This window comes from Pleurodeles waltl, chromosome 10, assembly GCF_031143425.1.
Source record: "Pleurodeles waltl isolate 20211129_DDA chromosome 10, aPleWal1.hap1.20221129, whole genome shotgun sequence".
NCBI classification, from domain to species: Eukaryota; Metazoa; Chordata; class Amphibia; order Caudata; family Salamandridae; genus Pleurodeles; species Pleurodeles waltl.
In genome coordinates, this window is record NC_090449.1 from 172,309,971 (window position 1) to 172,335,770 (window position 25,800).

Consider the following 25,800-nt stretch of genomic DNA (forward strand, 5'->3'; position numbering starts at 1 on the left):
CTGAGAATTGATGTTTAGTACCCACAGCTGGCTGTGCTATAATGTCAAGTGGCAAAATATCTAGAGGAGCGGGGTACTCCTGTTGGTATTGGAGAAATTCTTGTGTCTGAAGATTTTGATCAAAGATGTAATCTACTTCAGTGGCTGTCAGGGAGGTTGACCACTGAATCCAGCATGGATGTCACGCTTTAGCATTAGAAATGCTTGCTTTGGTGACAGCCTCTAAGGCCGGCACCAGGGTAATGGCAATCCCTTACGCAAGTGGCCTCTCCTTAATGAGAGCCATCTGAACTGCAATTAGAATTTTTTCTTGTGATGCAAAATGTTGTTCTACATTGAAGTATAAATGAGATTTATACGCTATGGGCACTGTGTCGCCCTCATTAAAGGTGACATAAGTGAACCCAATGGCACCAGCAATTATTCTGATGACCAAATTTCTTTTGTTGTCACGGGTGTGCAAGTGTTCTGCTTCTAGCATGTCTTGTTGCAATTCCCTAAGGATGAGTGTGTGTTCAATAGTCCAGTGTCTGCTAAAAAAATCAGGGCAAAATAAGTTATAAAGTGGCTTGATATGTTGTGCATAGTCAGAAATGTATGTCCTGCCAAAATTAAAGAAACCATGTAGACTGTAGTTTCTTGAGAGTGTTAGGTGGGTGGAGCTGAGCATATTTCTACAGAAAGTGCAGGGCCAGGCTCTTGCCCTCGTTTGATAGCTTTGTATCCCAGGAATAATATGCTGAGAAGGGCTGTTATAGTTTTCCTAAAATTAAATTTGTAGCCAAGGCCTGCAAACTCTAAAACGATTGATCGGCCCTGGCAAGATGAATGTTGAGGTCGTCATCTTTGAGATAGCTGTCATCCACGTAAGACAACGCCTCAGGATCAATATCATGCAATATTGATTTTAAGTGGGCTAAGAACAGCCCTGGGCTGTTCTTGCAGCCTTGGGACAAACAGCAAAGCATTTTTGTGAGCCAAATGAGAATGCACTCAGGTCCCGACTTTCGTGTACTAAGTTCTGGCAGAAAAATCCATTGGAACTGCCCAATGTTGTTTTGTATTCTTTGCACACTATATTAATAATTAGTGCTGTGCTATGTGAATTTTATATAGAATATGTGCGTGTATGACTGTTGAAGTGTCTGTAGTCTAAGACTATTCTGTAGGAATGGTCGGGTTTTGCAACAGGGACTAACAGATTATTCATTACAGAGACACAGGGCTTGATTACACCCTGGTACTTGAGCTGAGTGAGGATCTCCCTCACTGGAGCTTTTGGTTCATGTTTAACAGATATTGTGGCTGCAGTTGGGCTGTAGACCTGATAGCTATTACATGGCAAGGAGAAGCCTTGTCCTAAACTACATGGTTGTGGTGCAATGCAGGTGCCTGCGCTAAAGCCTAATTGACAGCATAGGCTTGTTTTACCACTTCTGTAACAAGATCAGAGAAAGAAGGCAAAATTACATCTCCCCATGTGTGTAGGAAAGTACCATCTTTCTTGGCATGATCCCCCCAATTTTACATGTATGTCAGTCTGTTTTTGCCTGTCTCACTGGGATCCTGATAGCCAGGACCCCAGTGCTCATAGTTTGTGGCCTAAATGTGTATGCCTGTGTGGTGCCTAACTGTGTCACTGAGGCTCTGCTAATCAGAACCTCAGTGCTCATGCTCTCTCTGCCTTTCAATTTGTCCCTATAGGCTAGTGACTACATTTACCAATTCTAATTGGCATACTGGACACCCCTTATAAGTCCCTAGTATATGGTACCTAGGTACCGAGGGCACTGGGGTTCAGGGAGATCCAAATGGGCTGCAGCATTTCTTTTGCCACCCATAAGGAGCTCAGACAAATCCTTACACAGGACTGCCATTGCAGCCTGCGTGAAATACCGCACACGTTATTTCACAGCCATTTCACTGCACTTAAGTAACTTATAAGTCACCTATATGTCTAACCTTCACTTGCGGAAGGTTAAGTGCAAAGTTACTAAGTGTGAGGGCACCCTTGCACTAGCAAAGGTGCCCCCACATATTTCAGGGCCATTTCCCTGGATTATGTGAGTGCGGGGACACCATTACACACGTGCAATACATATAGGTCAATACCTATATGTAGCTTCACAATGGTAACTCCGAATATGGCCATGTAACATGTCTAAGATCATGGAATTGTCCCCCATTCCAAATCTGGTATTGGGGAGCCAATTCCATGCATCCTGGGGGGCTCCACTATGGACCCCCAGTACTGCCAAACCAGCTCTCTGAGGCTTGCACTGCAGCTACAGCTGCTGTCACCTCACAGACAGGGTGCTGCCCTCCTGGGGTCTGGGCAGCCCAGCCCCAGAAAGGCAGAACAAAGCATTTCCTCTGAGAGCAGAATGTTACACCCTTTCCCTTTGGAAATAGGTGTCACAGGGTGGGGAGGGGTAGCCTCCCCCAGCTTCTGGAAACGCTTTGAAGGGCACAGATGGTGCCCTCATTGCATAAGCCAGTCTACACCGGTTTAGGAAACATCAGCCCCTACTCTGGTGTAAAACTGGACAAAGGAAAGGGGAGTGACAACTCCCCTGTCCATCACCACCCCAGGGGTGGTGCCCGGAGCGCCTCCAGTGTGTCTCAGGCCTCTGCCATCTTGTTTTCAGAGGCGTGAGGACACTCTGGAGGCCTCTGAGTGGCCTGTGCCAACAGGTGACGTCAGAGACCCCGCATGCCTGGGTAGGTAGCCAATCCCCCTCTCATGGCTATTAAGGGTCTCTCCTGTGGGCTTCTCATCAGATTACGACTTGCAAGAATCCACCAGGGCTCCTCTGCACTTCTCTCTTTGACTTCTGCCAAGGATTTACCGCTGACTGCTCCAGGACGCCTGCAAAACTGCAACAAAGTAGCCAGAAGACTACTAGTGACATTGTAGCGTCTAATCCTGCTGGCTTTCTCAACTGTTTCCTGGTGGTGCGTGCTCTGGGGGGCTGCCTGCCTTCACCCTGTACTGGAAGCCACAAAGAAATCTCCAGTGGGTTGACAGAATCCTCCCCCTGCTCCAGCAGGCACCAAACTACAGCCTCACTGGTACTCTGGGCCCCTTGTCATCCTGACGAGCGTGGCTCCTGGAACACAGGTGGTGGACCCAAGTGACCCCGACTGTTCAGTGATCCAACTGTCTGAATTTGGAGGATGTAAGTCCTTGCCTCCCCTCCCCAGACAGTAATCCTGTGCACCATGTGATCTGCAGCTACAAGGGCTTTTGTGCACATTTCCAAGAAACCCTGCATGCACAGCTGGGCCTAGGCCCCCAGCACTCCGTCCTGTGCTGCTCAGCTCCCTGAGTTGACCTCTGGTGTCGTGGGACCTCTCTTTGCAGTGTTGAGACGACAGCCGTGTTCATTCTTCTTGAACCAGTGTTCAAGGACTCCTGCGGGTGCTTCCCTCCTTCCAGTGGGCTCTCTACATTGGTGAGGGCCCCCTCTGTCTCCTCTCCTGAGTGGCGACATCCTGGTCCCTCCTGGACCCGGGCAGCACCCTTTTTCTTCAACCACAACTATTGCAGGTAGCAAGGCTTGTTTGCAGTATTTTGCCTAGGAAAACAACTCTGCGTCTAACAGCATGCAGTCGGACACCTTCCACACAAAGCAGAACCTCCTACCTCCTTTGTTGGTGCAAAACCAGCATCTTCTTCCAACTGGAGGCTGTTATTTTGCACCTTCATCTGGGGTTTAGTGAGCTCTGCCCCCCCGGACACTTTAGCGACTCTTGGACTTGGTCCCCTTCCTTTACAGGTCTTCAGGTCCAGGAATCCGTCTTCAGTGCTTCACAGTCTGTTGTGGTCCTTGCAAAATCCTTTATCACAACTTTTGTGTGTTTTGGGGGAAATAGTAGTACTTTAATCCTGCTTTCCTGGGTCCTGGGGGGGGGTCTCCTTTACACTCTTAGTGCTTTCTCACACTCCCAGTGACCATCTACACACTACACTTGCCTAGGGGTGGTTTGCATTCCACTTACTTATTATGTGGTTTCTATTGCCTCTAGGCCTATTGCATCCTATTGTGTTTTACAGTGTTTGCACTACTTTCTGACTGTTTTATTTACCTGATTTGGTTATTTGTGTATGTTTCTTACCTCCTAAGGGAGTATATCCACTGAGATATTTTTGGCACATTGTCACTAAAATAAAGTACCTTTATTTTTAGTAACTATGAGTATTGGCTTTCTTATGGTATAATACCTATGTGATATAGTGATATTGCAGGAGCTTTGCATGTCTCCTAGTACAGCCTTGGCTGCTCTGCTATAGCTACCTCTATCAGCCTAAGCTGCTAGAACACTACTCCACTCTACTAATAAGGGATAACTGAACCTGGTATAAGGTGTAAGTAACATTGGTACCCACTACAAGCCAGGCCAGACTCCTGCAATGTGGGACTTTACTGGTGTGCTTTGGTGGCCAGTCCCTTTTGGCCAGCAAGATATCACAACTAAGTGCATCCCATAATATCACACCATTGGTGCGCTCTATGCCTCCCTCAATTTGGATATTTAAATCATAAACCCTGTTGGGTAGGAGGATGCGCCCATCCACAGTCTCAGCTGCAATTAAATCACTTGTTGTGGTCACATCCAGATGAGTTTCAGACTCTGGCGACATATCATGACCTCTGCTGCACTGTCTAACAGTAATTACCAAAAACCAGGGGGGACCCTATAACCCTAACCTGCCCAGGGTCATTATAACGTCAAAGAGAAAGCGACAGGTAGGGAAAAATTTAGTCCTAAGTTTAAAGAACAGTACTTAATTCTGTTACTCTTCAGTTCATTTCTTTCTCATATTTATTTCAATTTTTTTTTAGCAAAAAGGAGCTATGGTTGTTTAATACATTACTAAATACACATCACACAAATAAATATAAACAAAACATTACTCACATTACTAACAAATAGAACAAATATAAGATTTAACAATATAAGAAACCCACCAAAGGTGGTGCCCTACACATTTAAATAGTGGTCACTATTGCGTAACTCCACGTGTGATCCACTCCTACTTGCTAAGGAAATGGGCTTTACGTGCACTTAACTATCAACGCGTTATGTATTTCTTTCACACAAGCGAGATATAGTGCATCTTAAGTCTTTGCAATCTAGTCCATTGTTTGGCAAGCCCAATACACTTGCAATAAAAAGAAGTCAACGCGTTAGCATGCCAATATACACAAGATACCAAAGAGGTTAAAATAAATGGTATAGTACATGCACAAAATGACTTTACTAATTATAACACTAAAAATGTGATTTATTGCATCATGTGTCCTTGTGGAAAAGCATACATGCGATAGTGACCACTATTTAAATGTGTAGGGCACCACCTTTGGTGGGTTTCTTATATTGTTAAATCTTATATTTGTTCTATTTGTTAGTAATGTGAGTAATGTTTTGTTTATATTTATTTGTGTGATGTGTATTAAGTAATGTATTAAACAACCATAGCTCCTTTTTTGCTAAAAAAAAAATTGAAAGAAATATGAGAAAGAAATGAACTCAAGAGTAACAGAATTAAGTACAGTTCTTTAAACTTAGGACTAAATTTGTCCCTACCTGTCGCTTTCTCTTTGGCACTGTCTAACAGTGTCACTGCCCACGTCTTCATCTTCAGCAATGTTCTCAAGTGTACTGGCAATTTTAACTGACAGTGCTGTCACCTTTTTTATTTTTGAAGTGTGGCTTTTCGTGTGGAGACTTATCTTCTTTTTTGTCTGAAGACTGTGGCTAGTCTTTCTTCTGTTTCACGTATTCAGGACGTAAATCAGGACGGCCCCCTCTCTCACTACGTCTATTGAGTGCGTCCTGAAAGAAACGAGAGGGACGTGAACCTGTAAATCTGTCAGGAGATTTTATATTTCTCTATTTCTGTGAGTGTATCTCCTGTCGGATTTCTCTGGGTGTGGAGAATCTGCTCTCTGATTTTGTCTATCTTTAAATTGTTTTAGTTTATCCCAGCGCTTCTTCGAACCCTCCTGTGCTTGTTTAGTACCTTCCTTATGGGTGGTACGCTGTAGTTCAATCTTCTTCAGCTTGGCTCCCAAACTATCATGTCCTATACTGGTATAGGGGTCAGAAATAATTTTCGGCAGCTGATTCCCCTGGTCCAAATGTGGAATGTCTCGGAGGGGCTGGCATATAGCCAGTGCTACCGCTTCCCCTTTAATGTTACTGAGTATTATCGAGGAAACTGTGTCGAAGATATACATCAATTTCAACCCCAAATCTAGCTATGGTGCAGACCTGTGCTCATTCTGAATTTGTTTTAACACTTCCGGTAAAGTGGAAAGTGTGGGAGTAACATGTGTGGTAGTATAAATTGCAGTGAAGACTGTACCCCATTTGGCGCAGTCATCCACCGAGGGAACCATTACGAAGGGCAAGCACATTGTGAGAATTCTATGTTTCTCCTGTGGTCCTGCATGGGGAAACACAGGTTCCGGCTGATTTGTTTTCAGGGCTATCCAGAACGGGATTTTCTCTGGTTCCATAGGTACCTTACCCATGATAGTATGGACTGTTTGTGAAATAATCCCAGTAGGCAATTGGTATCCAGCAGGTGCTGGTGGTGCTGGTGGTGCTGGGTGCACTGGTGTCGTTTTCAGAGTTCTCATTACCAACTGACCAAGTCGTCTATATAGTGTTACTATCTCAATATGAAGATTTTGCAGATCTGCTGCCTGCATATTTTGTATACCTGAGTGAGGTGTGTATGTAGCAAACATAGGCCACGTTGGTCCATCATTACCTAAGGGACCTAATCTCACGGGTTGTATTACATGTGGTAGGGTGCCTTCAAACCAGTTCTGATACTCCTGATAAGTGAGCAGTATTTCATGATACTGGCATGCTTGGTTCCAATAAGGTACATTTGCAATTCTGTATGTTTGGAATGTGAATGTAGTGTTGTCTTCCTTGGGATAGTGAACCTAGGAATATAATGTTTCTGTTTGATAAGCTTCACTAGCTTCCACTATGAATGTAACATCCCCACCCTCTTCTCTTAAACCATGCGGTACTAGGTGTAATGTTAATGCTTGTCTATCATTCTCACGAATGTCTATGGCGTTAGCCATATTGTGTATTGGATAAAGAAATGGAACACCAAATGGGGAGGAAAGTCCTTTTAATAGTTCGAGCTCGAAGAACCTACAGCCTAATTAAGTGGTCCCTGATCAGCTGAGCAGGATCTCCGTAAGACCACAGACGTCTCTGTATAATGGTACTTAAGGTACCTGTTGTATATAAGACAGTGATAATCAGGGTATCCGTAAATTAGTGTCTAAACACCATTGTTGGTGGTGCCATGTCATAGTTTGACTCTTGCTCTAAGCAAGCCTGCTGGTTTAAGGATGACAGTACTTATGTTTGCAGGTGACTATGCCAGACCTACAACACGTCGCAACTGTTGTCCAAACCCTCCCGGCTAACAAGTAGCACCTCTCCAAAAACCCAAACAGTAAAAGGTGATTTGTGGCAGTCTTTATGCATGGACTCAAGAGTGTGACATCTCAGGGAGTGTCGTGGTTAAACAGAGAGTGCCCCTTTCTCACATTAACAACATGTCTCAATCAAACACAGGCAATGAAGAAGATGCAGGAAAGTTTTCAATAGGCTTTATTCAACAAAACTGCAATATACAATAAGTTGCATGGGCTGCAATGATTAGGATCATGAATAATGAAAGAAACAGAATTGGGAACATAAGAGTCCTTAATATGAAGACCCCCATCTTCTTGCAATGACATGAAGTTACATGAGATGTGCAATATGTCCAAATAACATAGCATAATGAACCTAATTTCTAACCTAAAGAGAGCTAGGTGTGGTAAACCTAATCTGCCAATGCCATGTCCATGCGAAGAGCCCCCCAACCCTTGTTACCTTGGAATGAGGTCTCTAGCTCAGACTCCGTAGGGACACGGAGACTGGGTCAGCATCAAGGCGACATGCAGCATTGATAGCAGCAATGGCATCTGGTTGGTATCCCTCTGACTATCTGTCTAAGTGAGGTGCATTTATACAGATCTGCTTGGACCCCTGACGTAGGTCTGTTACCAAACAATAGATAACAAGAAAGGCTTGGGACGGCAATTTATGTAAACAATTCCCTCGAAGGCGTGAAGGGGGAAGGTACCTAATGTGAATACCTACAGTTTGTTAATATTTGTCGCTTAATATTGATGCCTTAGCATGGTGGCACTGATAATGTGAAACTAAAACATTGGCCTAATTATAAGCAATGCAGCCATCTTGGAAACAAATAAATTATGCTAAAACAGAGCAAGCTAAGAAGGGTAAAAGTCACTAGGTGACGAGGACACATGTCCGCATGCCAGAAGACTAAGCTAACTCCGCTGCCCCATTAAAAGAAGATAAGATTCAACACACCCTCCCCTTTGCTGTAACAAGTATGACGCCATAGGATGACGCCATTGAAAGCAAGTGAATCCAATCTAAAATGCTCTAGACTAAAAAGCTAAAATCATAAAAACTAGAAAAAAATTTATCCTAAAAACATGTTAAAAAACAGTTAAAAACATAAAGAGAGATAGAGGCCCTCATTACGACCCTGGCGGTCGGCGGTAATTTGGGGAAAGGTACTGCCAACTGGCTGGCGATACCTTTTCCCAAATTATGACATTGACAGTTTGGCTCAAGCCAAACCGCTGATGTACCACTCTGACTGCCAGGGTGGTAACGGCTGCTGTGCTGGAGACTTTGGTCTCCAGCCAGGCGTTTGTCACAATCCCACCCTGGGGATTATGACACCACCTACCGCCATGGTTTTCATGGCAAGCGTACTGCCACGAAAACCATGGTGGTAGACACTATCAGTGCCAGGGAATTCCGCACATTTACACACCCACACGCGCACACATTTACACACATACACACACGCATACCCACATCCACCCACACATGCACACATACATACCAACACACTTCAACACACACTAACATACATTGTCGCACACACGGATTCACGACACACAACATACACGTACATTTACATTCAGTCATTCACACACTCATTCAACGCGACTCACACCCGCATGCACGCATACAAAAACAGACACACACCCCCACACACACACACACAACACCCCCCCACACACACAACACCCCACACATGCACACAGCACCCATCACCCCCCTCTCCTGTCGGAGAACCCAATTTGCCTGCTTGCAGGGGTCCTCTGGCTGATCATGATATGGTAGGCGGTGTTTTCTGGCATGGCACTGCTGCTGACAGCAGTGCCACCTTACGCCATCTGCCGCCATGACCGTTGATGGAATTCCGCCATCCTTCTGGCGGAATCCCGTAGATGGTCACAATGCAGGTGGGCGGCTGGTAGCCACGGCGATGGTATGTTGGCGGCCTTCGCCGTGATGGTAAGCGTCAGTTACCACCAAAGTTGAAATGAGGGCCATAATGTCGACCATGACAAGCACAGTTTTGAATTTTGTAAAATAAGCCAATCATCAAATCCATTTAACAGTAGTCATGATCTTCGAAAGCATCTTCGAAGCCCTTGAATGGAAAGGACTTCAGGAAAGATTCCACATCATCAGATGTTAGATCGATGACAGGATAGGCAGACGGATCCAGGGAGCAGTAGTGCGTAGCAGTCTCTTGTCCAGGTCCGCCTGCAGGAGTGGCACTCTCCACAATACCAAAAAGAGCCAGATCGTTCATCAAGGGCGGCTCGTAAGTGGCCTCACAAATCAGCCTTAGTCGCAAGGGGAATGACCGTGAATGAACCCTCATTGGGGACATCAACAGGGCTTGGTCCACAGGAGGCACTGGTGTAACAGCAAGAACCGCTGTAGGTAAACATTCGAAGAGGCACCATACACATTGAAAGACTGGTTACACGCACCATAGGACTGGTCGGAATGACAATGACCAATCATGCTCCAACTCTTCCAGCAATTGAGCATTAAAAACCTGAACCATGCGTTCATGGCACAGTTGAGCTGGTGGCAGTGGCTCCATTGGTTTGCCTAGCTGGGAAGGCACATCCACTGCGAATCAGAAGACATAGCAGCAGTATTTTGCCTATTAATGCCAAAATTATAGAAAAGGCGCCAAAAACACTTGAAAAGAGTGAATGGATAGCCGATGGAATGACTCTGAAGACAGTCTGGAAGATGGGCACAAATCCATACCCAACAGCCTTAAAGAAATGGACAATCCCTGTAGTGCTCGAAGTGTTGAAAATTGTGGATAGCAGCTCTCCAAAGTGCTTGGGGAAGTTGGTATTTAATAGGGATTGTATCTCAGCTGATGATCTCGCTATGTGGAGAGAATACGTCTCTCTGGCTGATGTCAACGCTACTTGTTTTTGGAAGAGTAGCATCTTCAGTCTGCTCAGCTTGTTCTAATTTACATTAGCAGTATCAGTGTGAGGCCACATTTCAGATACCTTTATCTCTCATGTAGGGGGAATAAAACGTATCCGCAACACATATTGACCTTAGAGACTAAAATTGCGTAGGCAATTCCTGGTCATGTACTGCAACAGCTTTTCTCGCTCAACACAACATAACTTCCATTCGAAAGTGCCTGAAACGCTGGTCAAATCAAAGGGATGGGAGTACCCTTCAGAAACAGGCTAAGTTTGTGGCTCCCGCATTGCAAAGGCCATGAAGGGACACCTGCTTGCAGATCATTGAATGACTAACAGTAGTCTCACACAAGACCTCTGTGTCGCTGTTTAGACATTTGTATTCAAAGGGCAACTCCCACTGTTCTTTAATATAGCTATCGCCTATTCACTTGTACCTGCCCATGGCAAGATGTTTCAGGCATTTCGAAAAAAGAAAAGTGGAAAAGGGTAGATTAATAATGCCATGTAGGAGCCGTACTTTCTTCATCTGTGAAAAGCAACTTCTATAACTTTTCTGTGTGAAGCATGGTGAAACTTACTTCCCTTTTAGCCCTGGTCTATTGTTCCTTGGATAAATTAAAAGCAGCAAACAAGTCGCTACAGTGAATGTGCTTCCATGGAACTCGGCTGTTTTTCAGAGTCTTTATTGTCCAACCTAACTACATGATGGAACACAGCTGACTTTGCCCATGATATACAAGTGACATGTCTGTCTGAATGACATCAATCGCAGACGACACTCATTACGAACCTGGCAGTGGATGATAAAGTGGTGGTAATACAGCCAACAGGCTGGTGGTAACTACCGCCAAATTATGACTATGGCGGTGATATCTCCGAAAGACAACCAATGTACCACACCGACCACCAGGGTGGGAACAACAGTCACCACGGCAGTAGCCGCCTACAGCCAGGCAGAAGACAAACTTCTGTCTACCATATTAAGACACTTCAATCCGCCACCTTTTTCGGGGCAGTACAAACGCCAACAAAAGCCTGTCGGAAACAGAGCACACAATTCAAAGGACTCACCACTGGATACACAGGAAAGAACCACGCCGCCCTGGAACCCAAACTGCATGTTTTCCTGATGATCTTCTACGTCATGCTCCATTACGAACCAATGTCAGCAAAAACAATGACGGTGAGTAAAGCCGCATAGCACACAAGGGAGGGGGGAGAACAAGAGTGACACACACACGCACAACACACACCCCACACACACAAACCAAACACACAAGCAGATGCACAAGAAAATCAATTTGTCCAGGATAATGCAAGGACCACAGGAATTGAGTAAAGTGATTGTAATAAGATTAACATTAAAAATAATAAGTCGATGTGGCAATGCAACAGATATGTACAAATGTACAAAAAAGTGGCACTGCCCAGTCCATAGTTCACAGGGCCCACATGGCCACAGGGCAAAGTCCAAGGCCCCACTCGATTCCTGCGCCAATATGGAGAGAACACTATAGGGACACTAGTTGTCAAATAGACAGGCACCTTAGGGGGAGGGGGGAACCTCAGCCGGATGTGGAAACAAGACCACTGGTTCTGGAGGGGGCAACATGCCCTGTGCTTGGCCCCTGGGGAGTGCAAGGCCACAGTCTTGCGAGTGGATGACTAGCTCACTGGTTCTGGAGGGGGCAACATGCCCTGTGCTTGGTCCTGAGGAGTAAAAGCCCACAATCTTGTGGGTGGATGACTAGCCCACTGATACCGGAGGGGGCAACATGGTCTGTGCTTGGTCCTGGGGAGTGCAAGGCCACAGTCTCTCGAGTGGGTGAATACCCCACTGGTTCTGGTGGGGGCAGGCAGCACAGCAGCCCATGGAGGCTGGACTATATGGCGTCCACTGACAGTGACGGCTGCACTGTGGTGGTGGTTGTGGGAGGCTCCTGCTCAGCCCCTGCACCCTCCGATGGCTTCTTTTTGGTGGTGGTTGTGGGAGGTTCCTGCTCAGCCCCCACACACTACGATGGCTGCACTGTAGTGGTGGTTGTGGGAGGGTCCTGCTCAGCTCTCCCACCCTCCGATGGCTGCACTGTGGTGGTGGTTGTGGGAGGCTCATGCTCAGCCCCTGCACCCTCCAATGGCCGCATTGTGGTGGAGGTTGTGGAAGGCTCCTTCCCAGCCCCTGCCCTCTCTGATGGCTGCACAACTACGGCTGGCGGTGGGGGCTCTGTGACAGCTGCTGGAGCAAGCTCCTTCCCCTTCTCTGCGGCTGGTGCAGGCTCCTTAACCTTCTTTGTGGCTGATGCAGGCTCCTTCCCCTTCTTTGTGGCTGGTGCAGGGTCCTTCCCCTTCAGTATTTATGGCCTGGAATCCTTTCCACCATGAGTAGGTGCTGCTAACACTGGCCTCGTGGACTGTTTGGCTGAGGTGCTTGGCTGGGTCCTTGATACCCAGGCCATATGTGCAGGATGGGTGGAAGGGGTAGGTAAGAGGTCAATCTGAGAAAGGAAACCTTTTTAGGGACATTGGGGCAGGAAGAGGTAGATGTACTGCGAGTGGACGATGAGGGAGTGGTTGTTAGAGGTGTTTGTCTGCTGGATTTGGGTGCAAGTGCATGGGTTGTATGCTGTTGTGAGGTGGATGGCTTTTGGATGTCTCAGTGCTTGCATTTGTGTTCTTTAGGAGGGGGGACAGACACGGTGGGCGAGGCCACAGGGGACGTGCACATGGATGTTGTGGAGGTGTCTGCCACAGAGGTGTGTGTTCTGCTTGGTGTGGTGCTGATGCTGGAATTGGATGATGATGTAGTGCATGTGTGTGTGGACCTAACTTTGTGGGAGGTAGAGGAAGAGGAAGGGGAGGGGGAGAATGTGGAACTAGGGGATGTTGTTGTGTCTGCAACTGGATGGTGTTTGTGTGAGTGCCTGTAGGATGAAGTGTGATGCTCGTGTTTGCCTGTGATACTCTTGGGTGTTGTCTTGTGTGCATGTTTGTCTGGCTGTGTGCCTGGGATGGGTTGGAGTTGAGGAGAATGGGACTGGAAAGTGGAAGTTGAAGGGGGGACGGTTGAAACAGGAACAATGGATGCCATCAGAGAGGAGGCCAGAGCCAGAATCAATCTCCGTTGGGCTGCCAATCCAACATGAATGCCCTCTAGGAATGCATTACATTGCTGCATCAGGGCTGCCAGCCCCTGGATGGCATTCACAATGGTTGACTGCCTTACAGGAATGGATATCAGGAGGTTAATAGCCTACTCACTCATGCAGCAGGGCTCACTGGGGAAGGGCCTGAGGTGCCTGGGGCGAAGGAGATGCCCACCCTCCAAGGTGAGCGGGCATGGGCAACTCGATGAGGGGCTCCTGGGAGGGCGGTGCTGGTATGGGGGTGGTGGCTGTACCTTGTAGCGGGGGGGTCACAGGGGTGTCCGCCACCACCAGAGAGCTCCTATCGGAGGAGGTATCTGAGTCTGTGTTGTCCTCTCCAGTCTCCGCTGTGGTGCTCCCCTAACCCTCCATCCCACTGGTGTCCTCAGAGTTGGTGGACTCTGCCTCCAGGGTCCTGTGGGGTGCAACTCCCTCTGTCACTGGTGCCTCTGCTCCTCTGCCAGATGATGCTAATGCACTTAAGGACAAGATGACAAAGCAAGAAAGGGGGGAAGAGAGACAAAGGATACACTGGGTCAAGGACTGCACCAACACAACCCCTAGCGTACACAGCACCCTCACACAAAGGCTACAGGACCACGCTCTATGCATTGCACTACCAGTGATATTTCTAGCCACCAAGGCATGAAGAGGAGCACACATCACCAACTGAAGCACACCTGGGACCCACGCAGCCCTGACCAGTAGTGGATGCTAGTAAGCTAGGTAGGCAGAATTTCCCCTTCAGACCCTTAGCCACTAGAGGACCTATGCTGCTATGTCTGGCCTGGCCTAGGCACACCCACTAGCACACAACGACCCCCTGGAGACCACCCCTCTAGCCGTGACCTTAAATGATGGCCACTGTACTCACCCCGTTGTGGCTGCTGTGATGCCCTCAAGCACCCATCCAGCTCAGGATAGGCCACCGCCAGCATGTGGGCCATCAGGGGGTCAGGGTCCGAAGGGCACCCCTTCGTCATTGGGAGGCTATCCCCAGCTGGGCCTCTGCGGTCTTCCGTCCCCAGCGTCTCAGGTCCTCCCACCATTTCCGACAGTGGGTGCTCCACCTGTCATAGACCCCAGGGTCTGCACCTCCTTGGCGATGGCACACCATATACCCTTCTTTTGATGGGCGCTGATCTGCAGAGGCAATACAGACAGGAGAACACCATTAGACAAACAGTCCAGCCAGTAACACGAATGGCCCACCATACCCGTTTCCATCACCATTGGCACACACATAGCCTAGCACAAAGCATGTACACTGCCAAGAGGACATCCACCAACCCCCTCTTATACGATGCCTTCACACACAACTCCATGCATTCATGCCATATGCATCGTGCCCACAGTGTACCCCACTGTTGGTCTGCAGGCCCATACAGCAGTCCGTACTGGGGTAGGATCCCATCCACCAGTTTCTCCAACTCCTCAAAAGTGAAGGCTGGGTCCCTTTCCCCAGTCACATGGGTAATGGTAGGTTCCAGACACAGGTCACATCAGCACATGCAGTGTAGGTCCCCTCCTATGGAAGGTCAGGAAACAAGTGAGGAATATGATAGAAAATGGTGTCACGTCCGAGGCAGTGCATACTGCCACCACAGATCACCAGTGGCCACTGTACCCCATTGGGCCCAATAATAACCAATGAGGAGTTGCATGGCTGTTCACGACCGCCGACCGCCACAGCACACAACGTCAGCGGTATTACCTCACTTCCACCTGTCCCTCCACACAGGACAGGCAGATGCTATTTCAGGGGAGGGGGGAATAGGCCTATAGCCTAATGCTGCGCCACAGGATAATTAGGCACATACTTGACAAATTACACTGTCCCATAACATGTTTGCAGATTGCAGACCATTGTTGTGGCTCCATTGTTCAGTTTGTGACACCCTCCTCACTCTTTTGTCCCTTAGATACCTACCACTGCGGATGAATAGGAGATGGAGACATACCCCAGTGCACAGACCCCTGGTGGACTTGGCTACACTGGAGGACAGGCACATTATCCCTCACCTATAGACTGGACAGGGCCACAATCTCAGAGATGTGTGCCCAATTGGAGCCTGACCTGATATCTGCTATCCATCAGCCCACTGGGATACCCCCTCTTGTGCAAGTGCTATCAGTTATCCATTTCCTGGCAACTGGTTCTTTTCAAGTGACAGAGGCTGTGGCAGTAGGAATGTCACAGCCAATGATCTCAATAGTGCTTACAAGAGTGTTGTCTTCCCTGATAAAACACATGTGCAGCTACATTGCATTCCCCCTGAAGGCCGGGCTTTATGCAATGGGACATATCCCCAATATGATTGGTGCCATTGAAGGAACACATTTTGCATTTGTACCCCCCTCTTGGCCAGAATGAACAGGTGTTCAGGAATCGTAAGAGTTTCCATTCCATGAAAGTTCAGATAGTTTGCTTGGCGGACCAGTGCATCTCCCACGTCAATGCTAAGTATCCTGGGTCAGTGCATGATGCCTTTGTCATGAGGAATAGCAGCATCCCAAATGTGATGTCCCAACTACAGAGGCACAGGGTGTGGCTAATAGGTGAGCACTGGTTCCCACCCAGTATGTGTTGGTGTATGCCTATGGTGTTGGCCATATAGGATAGTGTGTGGCTAAATGTTGTCCCTCAATATTTGCAGGTGACTCTGGTTACCCACACCTATCATGGCTGCTGACCCCTGTGAGGAATGCCAGGACAAGGGCAGAAGAACGTTTTAATGAGGCACATGGGTCAACCAGAAGGATCATTGAAAGGACCTTTGGCCTCCTGACGGCCAGGTTCCGGTACCTCCATCTGACAGGTGGATCCCTGTGCTACACACCCAAGAAGGTCTGCAAGATAGTCGTGGCATGCTGCATGTTGCACAACCTAGCCCTCAGACACAATGTACCTTTTCTGCAGGAAGAGGAGACTGGAGATGTCCCTGTGGCAGCAGTGAACCCTGTGGACAGTGAGGATGAGGAGGCAGAGGATGCGGATGTGGACAACAGAACATCTGTGATCAGTCAGTACTTTTAATGACACACAGGTGAGACAGTGGAATTTTACATTTCAATGAATTTGGTTGTATTCTGTGTGGCCGCGGCATGCTGGTATTGACTATTTCTATGCACACTTACTGTTACCTCTGGCTATTCATTTAGCTGATGTTGGTAATTTGACTTGTGTGATCACAATAGCCAGCTACAGGTCATTGATTCTATGCTCATTTTGTGTACAGTTCATATGCAATGGTTGTACTTGTTTCAATCAATACATATTTGAAATACATGACATACTAGAAATCGATTTATATAAAGGGGTGTTTATTGTAGTCCCAATATATAGAGGGGAAAGTGCAATGGGATGGGGTGATGATGGAGGAAAGTCGAGGGTATTGTTCCAGTCTGTTTGTAGCACAGGTGCATTGTCCAAGGGGACATAGGAAGGGGAGCAATGGCAGTTCAAGGTGGACAGGGTGACTGAGTGGGACACAAGGGGGACAATCAGGAGAGTCTTATTACCTGGCAGGGGCCTTGGCAAGTGTCTCTGGTTTCTGTCTGGATCGAAGGGAACATTTTTGGGGTGGTTCACCTTCTGTAGGGGGAGTGGTGCTAGTGGTCTGTGGGTCCTGTGACGGGGCCTCCTGGCCACTAGTGGCAGCGGAAGTGGAAGGCTGTTCAGATGACTGGCTAGTGGAGTGGCCCGATGGTGTGACACTGCCTCCCTCATAATGTTGGCCATGTCTGCCAACATGCCAGGTATGAAGATCAGGGTGTTGTTGATGGCCTGCAAGTCCTCCCTGACCCCCTGATACTGTCCCTCCTGAAGCCGCCTGCTCTCCTGCACGTTGTCTAGGATCAGGCCCATTGTGTTTTGGGAATGTTGATAGGCTCCCAGGATCTCAGAAAGCACCTCCTGGAGAGTCGGTTCCCTGCTCTTGTCCTCCCCCTGGTGCACAGCAATCCTCCCACTTTCCCTGTTGGCCTGTGCCTCTGTCCCCTGAACCATGTGCTCACTGCCGCGGACCTCAGGTCCCTGATTGTCTGGTGGGCGACGTGTGGCCTGGGGTCCCTGTAGAGGTGGGCACATTGCTGATTGACGTGTCCTGGGGACAGAGGTTTGGGTACGCTGGGTGGGTGCTATGGTATTATTTCCTAATGAAGAGGCTCTGTGGTGGTCTATGACTGGGCTTGGGTAACCGGCAGTCCATGGTCCCTGATGGGCCAGGTAGATCGTCCAGATCCTGAAGACCAGAGTTACTGTAATCACTGTGGGCCTCTTCTGTAGGAGGACTGGATAGTGCTGGCACCTGCTGTCCTGTGACATTGTCTGGGGCACCTGTGGGGATGTAAATTATGTATTCTGCTTAATGTGTATGACATATTGTACATCCCTGGCTTCCCCTCTATGGTTGGTGGTGCCCTGCAGCTTTTACTTGTGTATGTTGGTGTATGGTGGGATTGTGTCAGCGAGACCGGATCCTCAGGGTTTGCGCCTGTTCCCAACATGTCCACCTCTTGGCAGCTCCAAACTCTACTAGCCATTATAGCACAGAGTTAAAGAATGGCCAAGAGGGGGATGGGGTTTAGGTTGGGAACAGCGGGGAAGGAGACCTGTAGAAGCAAGAGTTAAGAACACAATAGCAAGGTCATTCACATTAATCTTCACAAACTTTGCTTTAACTCTTTATGCTCTAATAATCATGAGAGATCAAGAAATTTTGAATACCATGACCTTTTTATAATCATATACTCTGAACATTGAACTTTCTCAAGGTAATTCTAAAATAGCAATTACATCACAACACAAGTCGATAAGTGCATTCATTCCCAAAAAGGAACTGCTATATGATTCATAAATAATACTGTAGCATTGGCAAACTGACTCAACTTGTTCTGTCTAGAAAGATCACACTCTGTTGAATCTACATTACAAGATTCAATTGCCCAGAAGTAACTACATTATTGCCAGACTGCGCATCAAGACTCAAGTACCTGGAATGATTGCGCGCTCTGCCGATCTGAATTGCGAGGGTTAATTGCCAAGAATGAATCGCACACTGTTGTTGATTCAACCATCTAGATTCAAATGCCTAGAAATGATCGCGCACTCTGCCGATCTGCAAGGGTTAATTGCCAAGAATGAATCGCGCACACTGTTTCTGATTCAACCATCAAGATTCAAATGCCTGGAAATGATTGCGCACTCTGCTGATCTGAACTGCAAGGGTTAAATGCCAGGAATTAATTGCGCACACTGTTGCCGATTCAACCATCAAGGTTCAAATGCCTGGAAATGATCGCGTACTCTGACGACCTGAACTGCAAGGGTTAATTGCCAAGAATGAATCGCGCACAATGTTGCTGAATCAACTATCAAGATTCTAATGCCTGAAAATGATTGCGTACTTTGCCGATCTGAACTGCAAGGGTTAATTGCCAAGAATGAATCACGCACACTGTTGCCGATTCAACCATCAAGATTCAAATGCCTGAAAATGATTGTGCACTCTGCCGATCCGAACTGCAAGGGTTAATTGTCAAGAATGAATCACGCTCACTGTTGCCGATTCAACCATCAAGATTCAAATGCCTCAAAATGATTGTGCACTCTGCCAATCCAAACTGCAAGGTTTAAGTGCCAAGAGTAAACTGCACACACGGTAAAATCACAAAGCCAAAAACTCAAATGTTTCTACAGTAGAGAAAACGGAGTTGAGGTCTATCTCGAACTCCGCCTCACCACCCTGTTTGAAGATGAGGATAGGGCCAGGAAATGTCCAAGTAGGCCTCTGGAACAGGAGCTCTGGAAAATGCTGCTGCTCTGCACCGGGACCTCTGAATAGTGAGCACATGGAGCTGGGCTGGGTTCCTTAAATAGACGCAAGCCCCGCCCACACGCCAAACCCAGCCACACCCAGCCAGGTTACAGGAAAGGCTTGAACATGAACAATACTTTGTAATCAGTATTAAAGACATTTCAGGATAAAGACATTTCAGGATAAATACCTGTAATGCAAAAAGTTAGTATGCAATATCAGCACACAATGCATGAATTATTACATTGCATAAGGTTTGTCATTCTGCATTAAGCTGCCCGTAGAGCGCGCACTATCCTGGTGTTGACAGATTGTTAGTTTCCCTATGCTGTGCATGCTTTAGTGATGAGTGTCCATGCAGGGCTGTGATATGTGTCCATGCATTGGTACAGCATGCAGGGATTGGCATTGAGATTAGTGAGATGTGATGGTGGAGTGTGTGGGATGGAGTGGAGTGATGGGAGTAGGGTGAGGGTATGTGATGGCATGCAGGTATGGGGGAGTGACAATTGTTGAAAGTTGGCTTACCAGAGTCCAGTACTCCTCCGACTCTGGCAATTCCCTCAGGATGCAGTATTGCCAAGACTTGCCCCTCCCATGCTGTGAGTTGTAGGGGAGGAGATGGAGGTCCACCGTCAGTCCTCTGTATAGCGAGCTGGTGTCTTGCTGCTATGGAACGTACCTTCCCCCGTAGGTCGTTCCACCTCTTCATGATCATGTCCCTAGTTCTTGGGTGCTGTTCCATTGCGTTGACCCTGTCCACGATTCTCCACCATAGCTACATGTTCATGGCTATTGACATTTGCTGCACCTGTGCTCCAAACAGCTGTGGCTCTACCCTGACAATTTCCTCCACCATGACCCTTAACTCCTCCTCAGTGAAACGGGGGTGCCTTTGTAGTGCCATGGGTGTTATGTGATGTGTATTGGTCAGGTTGTGTTGGGTAATGTGTTGGAGGTGTGTTGTAGAGTGTGTGAGGGGTGTGTGGGTGTGAGTGGTGTGTGTGTCTAGTTGTCGCAGTGATCTTGGTGTCAGTCTCGTGCCAATGATTTGTATTAGTAAGCGGTTGCGGGTAATGTGGGTGTGTGTTTTATAGTGGTGTGGATGTGTGGGTGTGGTGTGTGTGTATGGGTGTTGAGTGTGTTGTTTGAATTGTCCAATGTGGTGTTGTTTTCTCAGTGGGTGTCCATTGTGAGCGTGGCGGTATGTACCGCCAATGGTTTACTGCTGTTGAATGTCCGCCATGGTGATTCATGGGTCATAATGTGATGGGTGTTGTTCTGTTGGCGTAACGGTGTGGGTTTTGGTACCACCAGTTTATCACTGACCTTTGGTCTGGCGGATTTGTGTATGTGGCTGTATTCTGTCGGATTGGTGTGTGTGTCATAATATGGTGAACGGATATCTACACAGTGGCGGTAAGTTGGCGGATGTCAGCGTGGCGGTAAGTGGGATTAACCGCCAGAGTCATAATGGAGGCCTGTCTTGACCTTCTAATTTACTGAACTCTCCATGAACTATGGGCATAGAGATACAGACAATACTTGCAATACAAAGTTCTGAGGCACTGCTTCTGAACTCTAGAATTACAAGCCGGGACACTCCCAAGGATCCTTCGACTGGTGAAAGTTTTCGTTCTGTGAGGAAACACACGCGCGCTGAAGAGATGCTAATAGCGTTTCCAAAGGATCAGTTGAAGTGCGCTGCCTTCCAAGGTGAGTGCCTGGATAACAAGGTGAATCCAGCTTGTGCTCAAAAGACTAGACTGCTAACTTCCTTGACACATCTGCCATCCTAGTATTTCAGAAGTTGCAGCGTGTTACGCACATGAAAAGAATGGCAGTCAGGAGAAGTTTTGTGGATGGCATTCTGTGCCTCCAAAGGGGATATCATTGGGCTCTTGTCAGCCTGTGGTGTACTGGACTTCTGTACAGATGAGTCCTTGTTCCTGCAATAACATTTGTGACACACCTAAAAGGCATCTGACTCTTTTAAAATGGTGGCTCTGTATCTCATGGCGAGGGGGAAGAGGATTTAGGCTGGTAGGCAGAGATGGAGGAGAAAAGAGAGGACATTTAGGGTGAGGGTTACCTGGTTTAAACAGACTTAGTAGGAGATTTATGAGAAGTATAGACTGCATAGTAAGGCAATTGTGGATTTGCTTGCTGAGTTACATCCTCAGCTGTAAACCCCAGCAGTCTGAAGCAATGTAATTCCATCACATTTGCAGTTAATATGTTGTCTACACCTTTAACTTCTGGCAATTAACAAGGAGTTATTGCAGTGGCAGGGGAGTATAAAAAAGTCTACTTCTAGGCTTTTTAAATAGTTTTGTGGACATCATGGTTTGTCAAATCGAATTTATTAGTTTTTTCCCCCAGACACCCCTCAAGATATACTACATCAAAACTGTTTTTATCAGGTAGCACAGTTCCAAATGTAAATGGTTGTGTTTTGTAGTGAATCCTATCTTGTCTTAATAGGACAGAGGAGTTAGCTTAACCTTCTGGCTTGGGGACCTGTGCCTCCGTCACTTAGTGACTTTTACCCTACTTAGCTTGCTCTGTTTTAGCACAATTATTTAATTATATATTTCCAAGATGGCTACATTGTTTCTAGTTAGGCCAATGTTTTAGTTTCTCGTTATCAGTGCCACTGCGCTAAGGAGTCAATATCAAGCGACAAAGATAAACAAACTCTAGGTATTCACATTAAGAACTTTCCCTCTTTATGCCTTCGAAGGAATTGTTTACATAAATTGGTGTCCCAAACCTGTCTTGTTATCTATTGTTTGGGAGCACACCTACGTCAGGGGTCCAAGCAGATCTGTATAAATGCACCTCACTTAGACAGATAGAGGGATTTCAACCAGATGTGATCGTTGCTATCGATGCTGCACGTCGCCTTGACGCTGACCCAGTCTTTGTGTCCCAACGGAGTCTGAGCTGGAGACCTTATTCCAAGGTAACGAGGGATAGGGGGCTCTTCTCATAGACATGACAATGGCAGATTAGGTTTACCACACCTAGCACTCTTTAGGTTAGAGACTAGGGCCCTGATTTATACTTTTTGGTGCAAAACTGCACTAATGCAGTTTTTGCACCAAAAGGTTTAGCACCAGCTTGCACCATTTCTGAGCACCGCTCAGGCACCATATTTATGGAAGGGTGCAAGCCGGTGCAAAGGGTAGGCTGGCGTAAAAAAAAATTATGTTAGCCGGGTGGGGCTGCCGGTATGGAAGAACGGGGTTTTGCAACAAAAAATTATGTTAGGCAGGTTAGAGTAAAAAAAAGACTAACTAGCCTAGTGTAATTTTCTGACACAAAACCATCCATACCACATGACCCCTGTCTTTAAAAAAACAGGATTTATGCCCACCACCCCAATGCCAGCACCAGGGTCCCAGGGCATGGTCATTGCACCCTGTGCCATGGGGGGGGCCTATTTCAGGGCCCCCAATGGCACTTAAAAAACAAATACTTACCTGTACTTACGTATACTTACCGTGGATGGGGTCCCCCATCCTCAGCTGTCCCTCTGGTGCGGGTTGGGGTGTCCCTTGAGCCTAGGTACGGAAGCTGTGGGCTTATGCCATGGTGTTCTACCATGGAAATAGGCCCACAGGTCCCCTAACACTTGCTCTGAACCAGGCATTAAATAATGGTGCAAAGCAATCTTAGCACCATTAATTGACCCCTCCTCCACCCTGTGCGTGATTTTAGCATGGGGGATAAGTATTGCCCTAAGGTCATAGAGTCATTTTTTGTATGGGAATGCCTACTTTGCATCTCATTGACGCAAAGTAGGTTTCCACGTCCAAAAAATGACTTTAAGTCCATAAATTTGGCACTCGACAGGTCTAGCGCCAAAGTATAAATATGGAGTTAGTTTTGCACTAAATTGGTGGAAAATAATAACACATATTCAGCGAAATACAAGTATAAATATGCCCCTAGGTTCATTATAGTAGGGTATTAGGGCATATTGCACATCTCATGTCACTTCATGTCATTGCAAGATGATGAGGTCTTCGTATTAATCACTCTTGTGTTTACAATTCTGTTTCTTGCATTTTTAATTATCCTAATCATCGCAGCCCAGGCAACTTATCGTAGATTGTCGTTTTGTTAAATAAAACCTTTTGAAAACTTTACTGCATCTTCTTAAGTGCCTTTGTTTGATGGTGACATGTTGTTAATGTGAGAAAGGGGTAATCTCCGTTTAACCATGACGCTCCCTGAATACCACACTCCTTAGTCTGTGCGTAAAGGCTGCCACAAATCACCTTTTACTGTTTATGTTTTTGGTGAGGTGCTGCTTGTGAGCTGGTAGGGTGGGGATGACAGTTGCGACTTGTTGTAGGCCTGGAATAGTCACCTACAAACATAAGTACTGTCATCCTTCAACCAGCAGTCTTGCTTGGAGCAAGAGTCAAACTACAACATGGCGCCAGCAACGATGATGTTTAGGCAGTAATTTAGGGATACCCTGATAATCACTGTCTCACATACAACAGATACTCTAAGTACGTTAGACGGAGACGTCCGTGGTTGAACTATTAAAAGGACTTTGCTCCCCATTTGGTGTTCCATCTTTTTATCCAATACACAAAATGGCTAACGCCATAGACATTCCTGAGAATGCTAGACAAACATTAACATTACACCTAGTAGCGCATGGTTTAAGAAAAGAGGGTGAGGATTTTAAATTGATAGTGGAAGCTAGTGAAGCTTATCAAGTAGAAATATCTTATTCCTCGGTTTACTTTCCTAAGGAAGACAACACTACATTAACATTCCATACATACAGAATTGCAAATGTACCTTATCTGTACCAAGCATACCAGTATCATGAAGTACAGCTCACTCTACAGGAGCATCAGAACTGGTTTGAATGCACCCTACCACATGTAATACAACCCATGAGATTAGGTCCCTTAGGAAATGAAGGACCAACATGGCCTATGTTTGCCACAAACACACCTCACCCAAGTATACAAAATATGAAGGCAGCAGATCTGTGAAATCTATACCTTGTGTTAGTAACACTACATAGACAACTTGTTCAGTTCGTAATGCAAACTCTGAACACAACCCCAGCACGTCCAGCACCACAACCACCTGTTGGATACCAATTGGCTACTGGGATTAATCCACAAATAGTACATACTATCATGAGTAAGGAACCCATGGTACAAGAGAAAATCCAGTTCTGGATAGCCTAGAAAACAAATCAGCTGGAAGCTGTGTTTCCCCATACAGGACCACAGGAGAAACATAGAAGTCTCACAATGTGCTTGGCCTTCGGGATGGTTTCCTGGGTAGATGACTGCGCCACGTGGGGTACAGTCTTCGCTGCAATTTATACTACCATACATGTTACCCTGACACTTGCCAATTTACCGGAAGTGTTAAAACAATGAGCACGGGGCTGCACCAGCCCTAGATTTGATCATACTGAGTACCATTAAAGGGGAAGTGGTAGCACTGGCTATACGCCAGTGCCTTCGAGATATTCCACATTTGGACCAGGAGAAACAGCTACTGAAAATTATTTCTGACACCTATACCAGTATAGGATGGGATAGTTTGGGAGTCAAGCTGAAAGAAGCTTGAACTACGTAGTACGACCCATAAGGAAGGTACTTAAAAAGCACAGGTGTGTTCGAAGAACACTGGGATAAACAAAAACAATTTAAAGATAGACTAAATCAGAGAGCAGATTATCCACACCCGGAGAACTCCGACAGGAGGTATGTTCCCAGAAATGGAGATAATAGGAAAGCTCCTGACAGATTTACTGGTTCACGTCCCTCTCGTTCCTTTCAGGACGCACTGGATAGATGTAGCGAAAGAGGGGGCAATTGTGATCGATGTCCTGAATACATGAAACAGAAGAAAGACTCTCCACAGTCTTCAGACAAAAAAGAAGATAAGTCCCCACACCAAAAGCCACATTTTACATTTTAGGCTGAAGAACAAGATGTGGGCAGTGACACTGTTAGACAGTGCAGCAGAGGTCACGATATGTCGCCAGGGTCTGAAAGATCATCTGGATGCGACAGCAACTAGAGATTTCTTTGCAGTTGAGACTGTGGATGGGTGCGTCCTCCCACCTGACAGGGTTTATGATTTAAATATCCAAATTGAGGGAGATGTAGGGCACACCATTGGTGTGATATTATGGGATGAACTTAGTTGTGATATCCTGCTGGCCGAAAGAGACTGGCTATCCGAGCACGTCTGTAAGCTCCCACATGGGGAGATGTCATTTTGCCTTCTTTCTCTGATCTTGTTCCAGAAGGGGTAAAACAAGCCTACACTGTCAATTGGGCTTTAGCGCAGGCTCCTGCGTTGCACCACAACCATGTGGGGTGGGACAAGGGTTCTCTTAGCCATGTAATACCTATAAAGTCTACACCCCAACCACAGCCAAAATATCCTGTT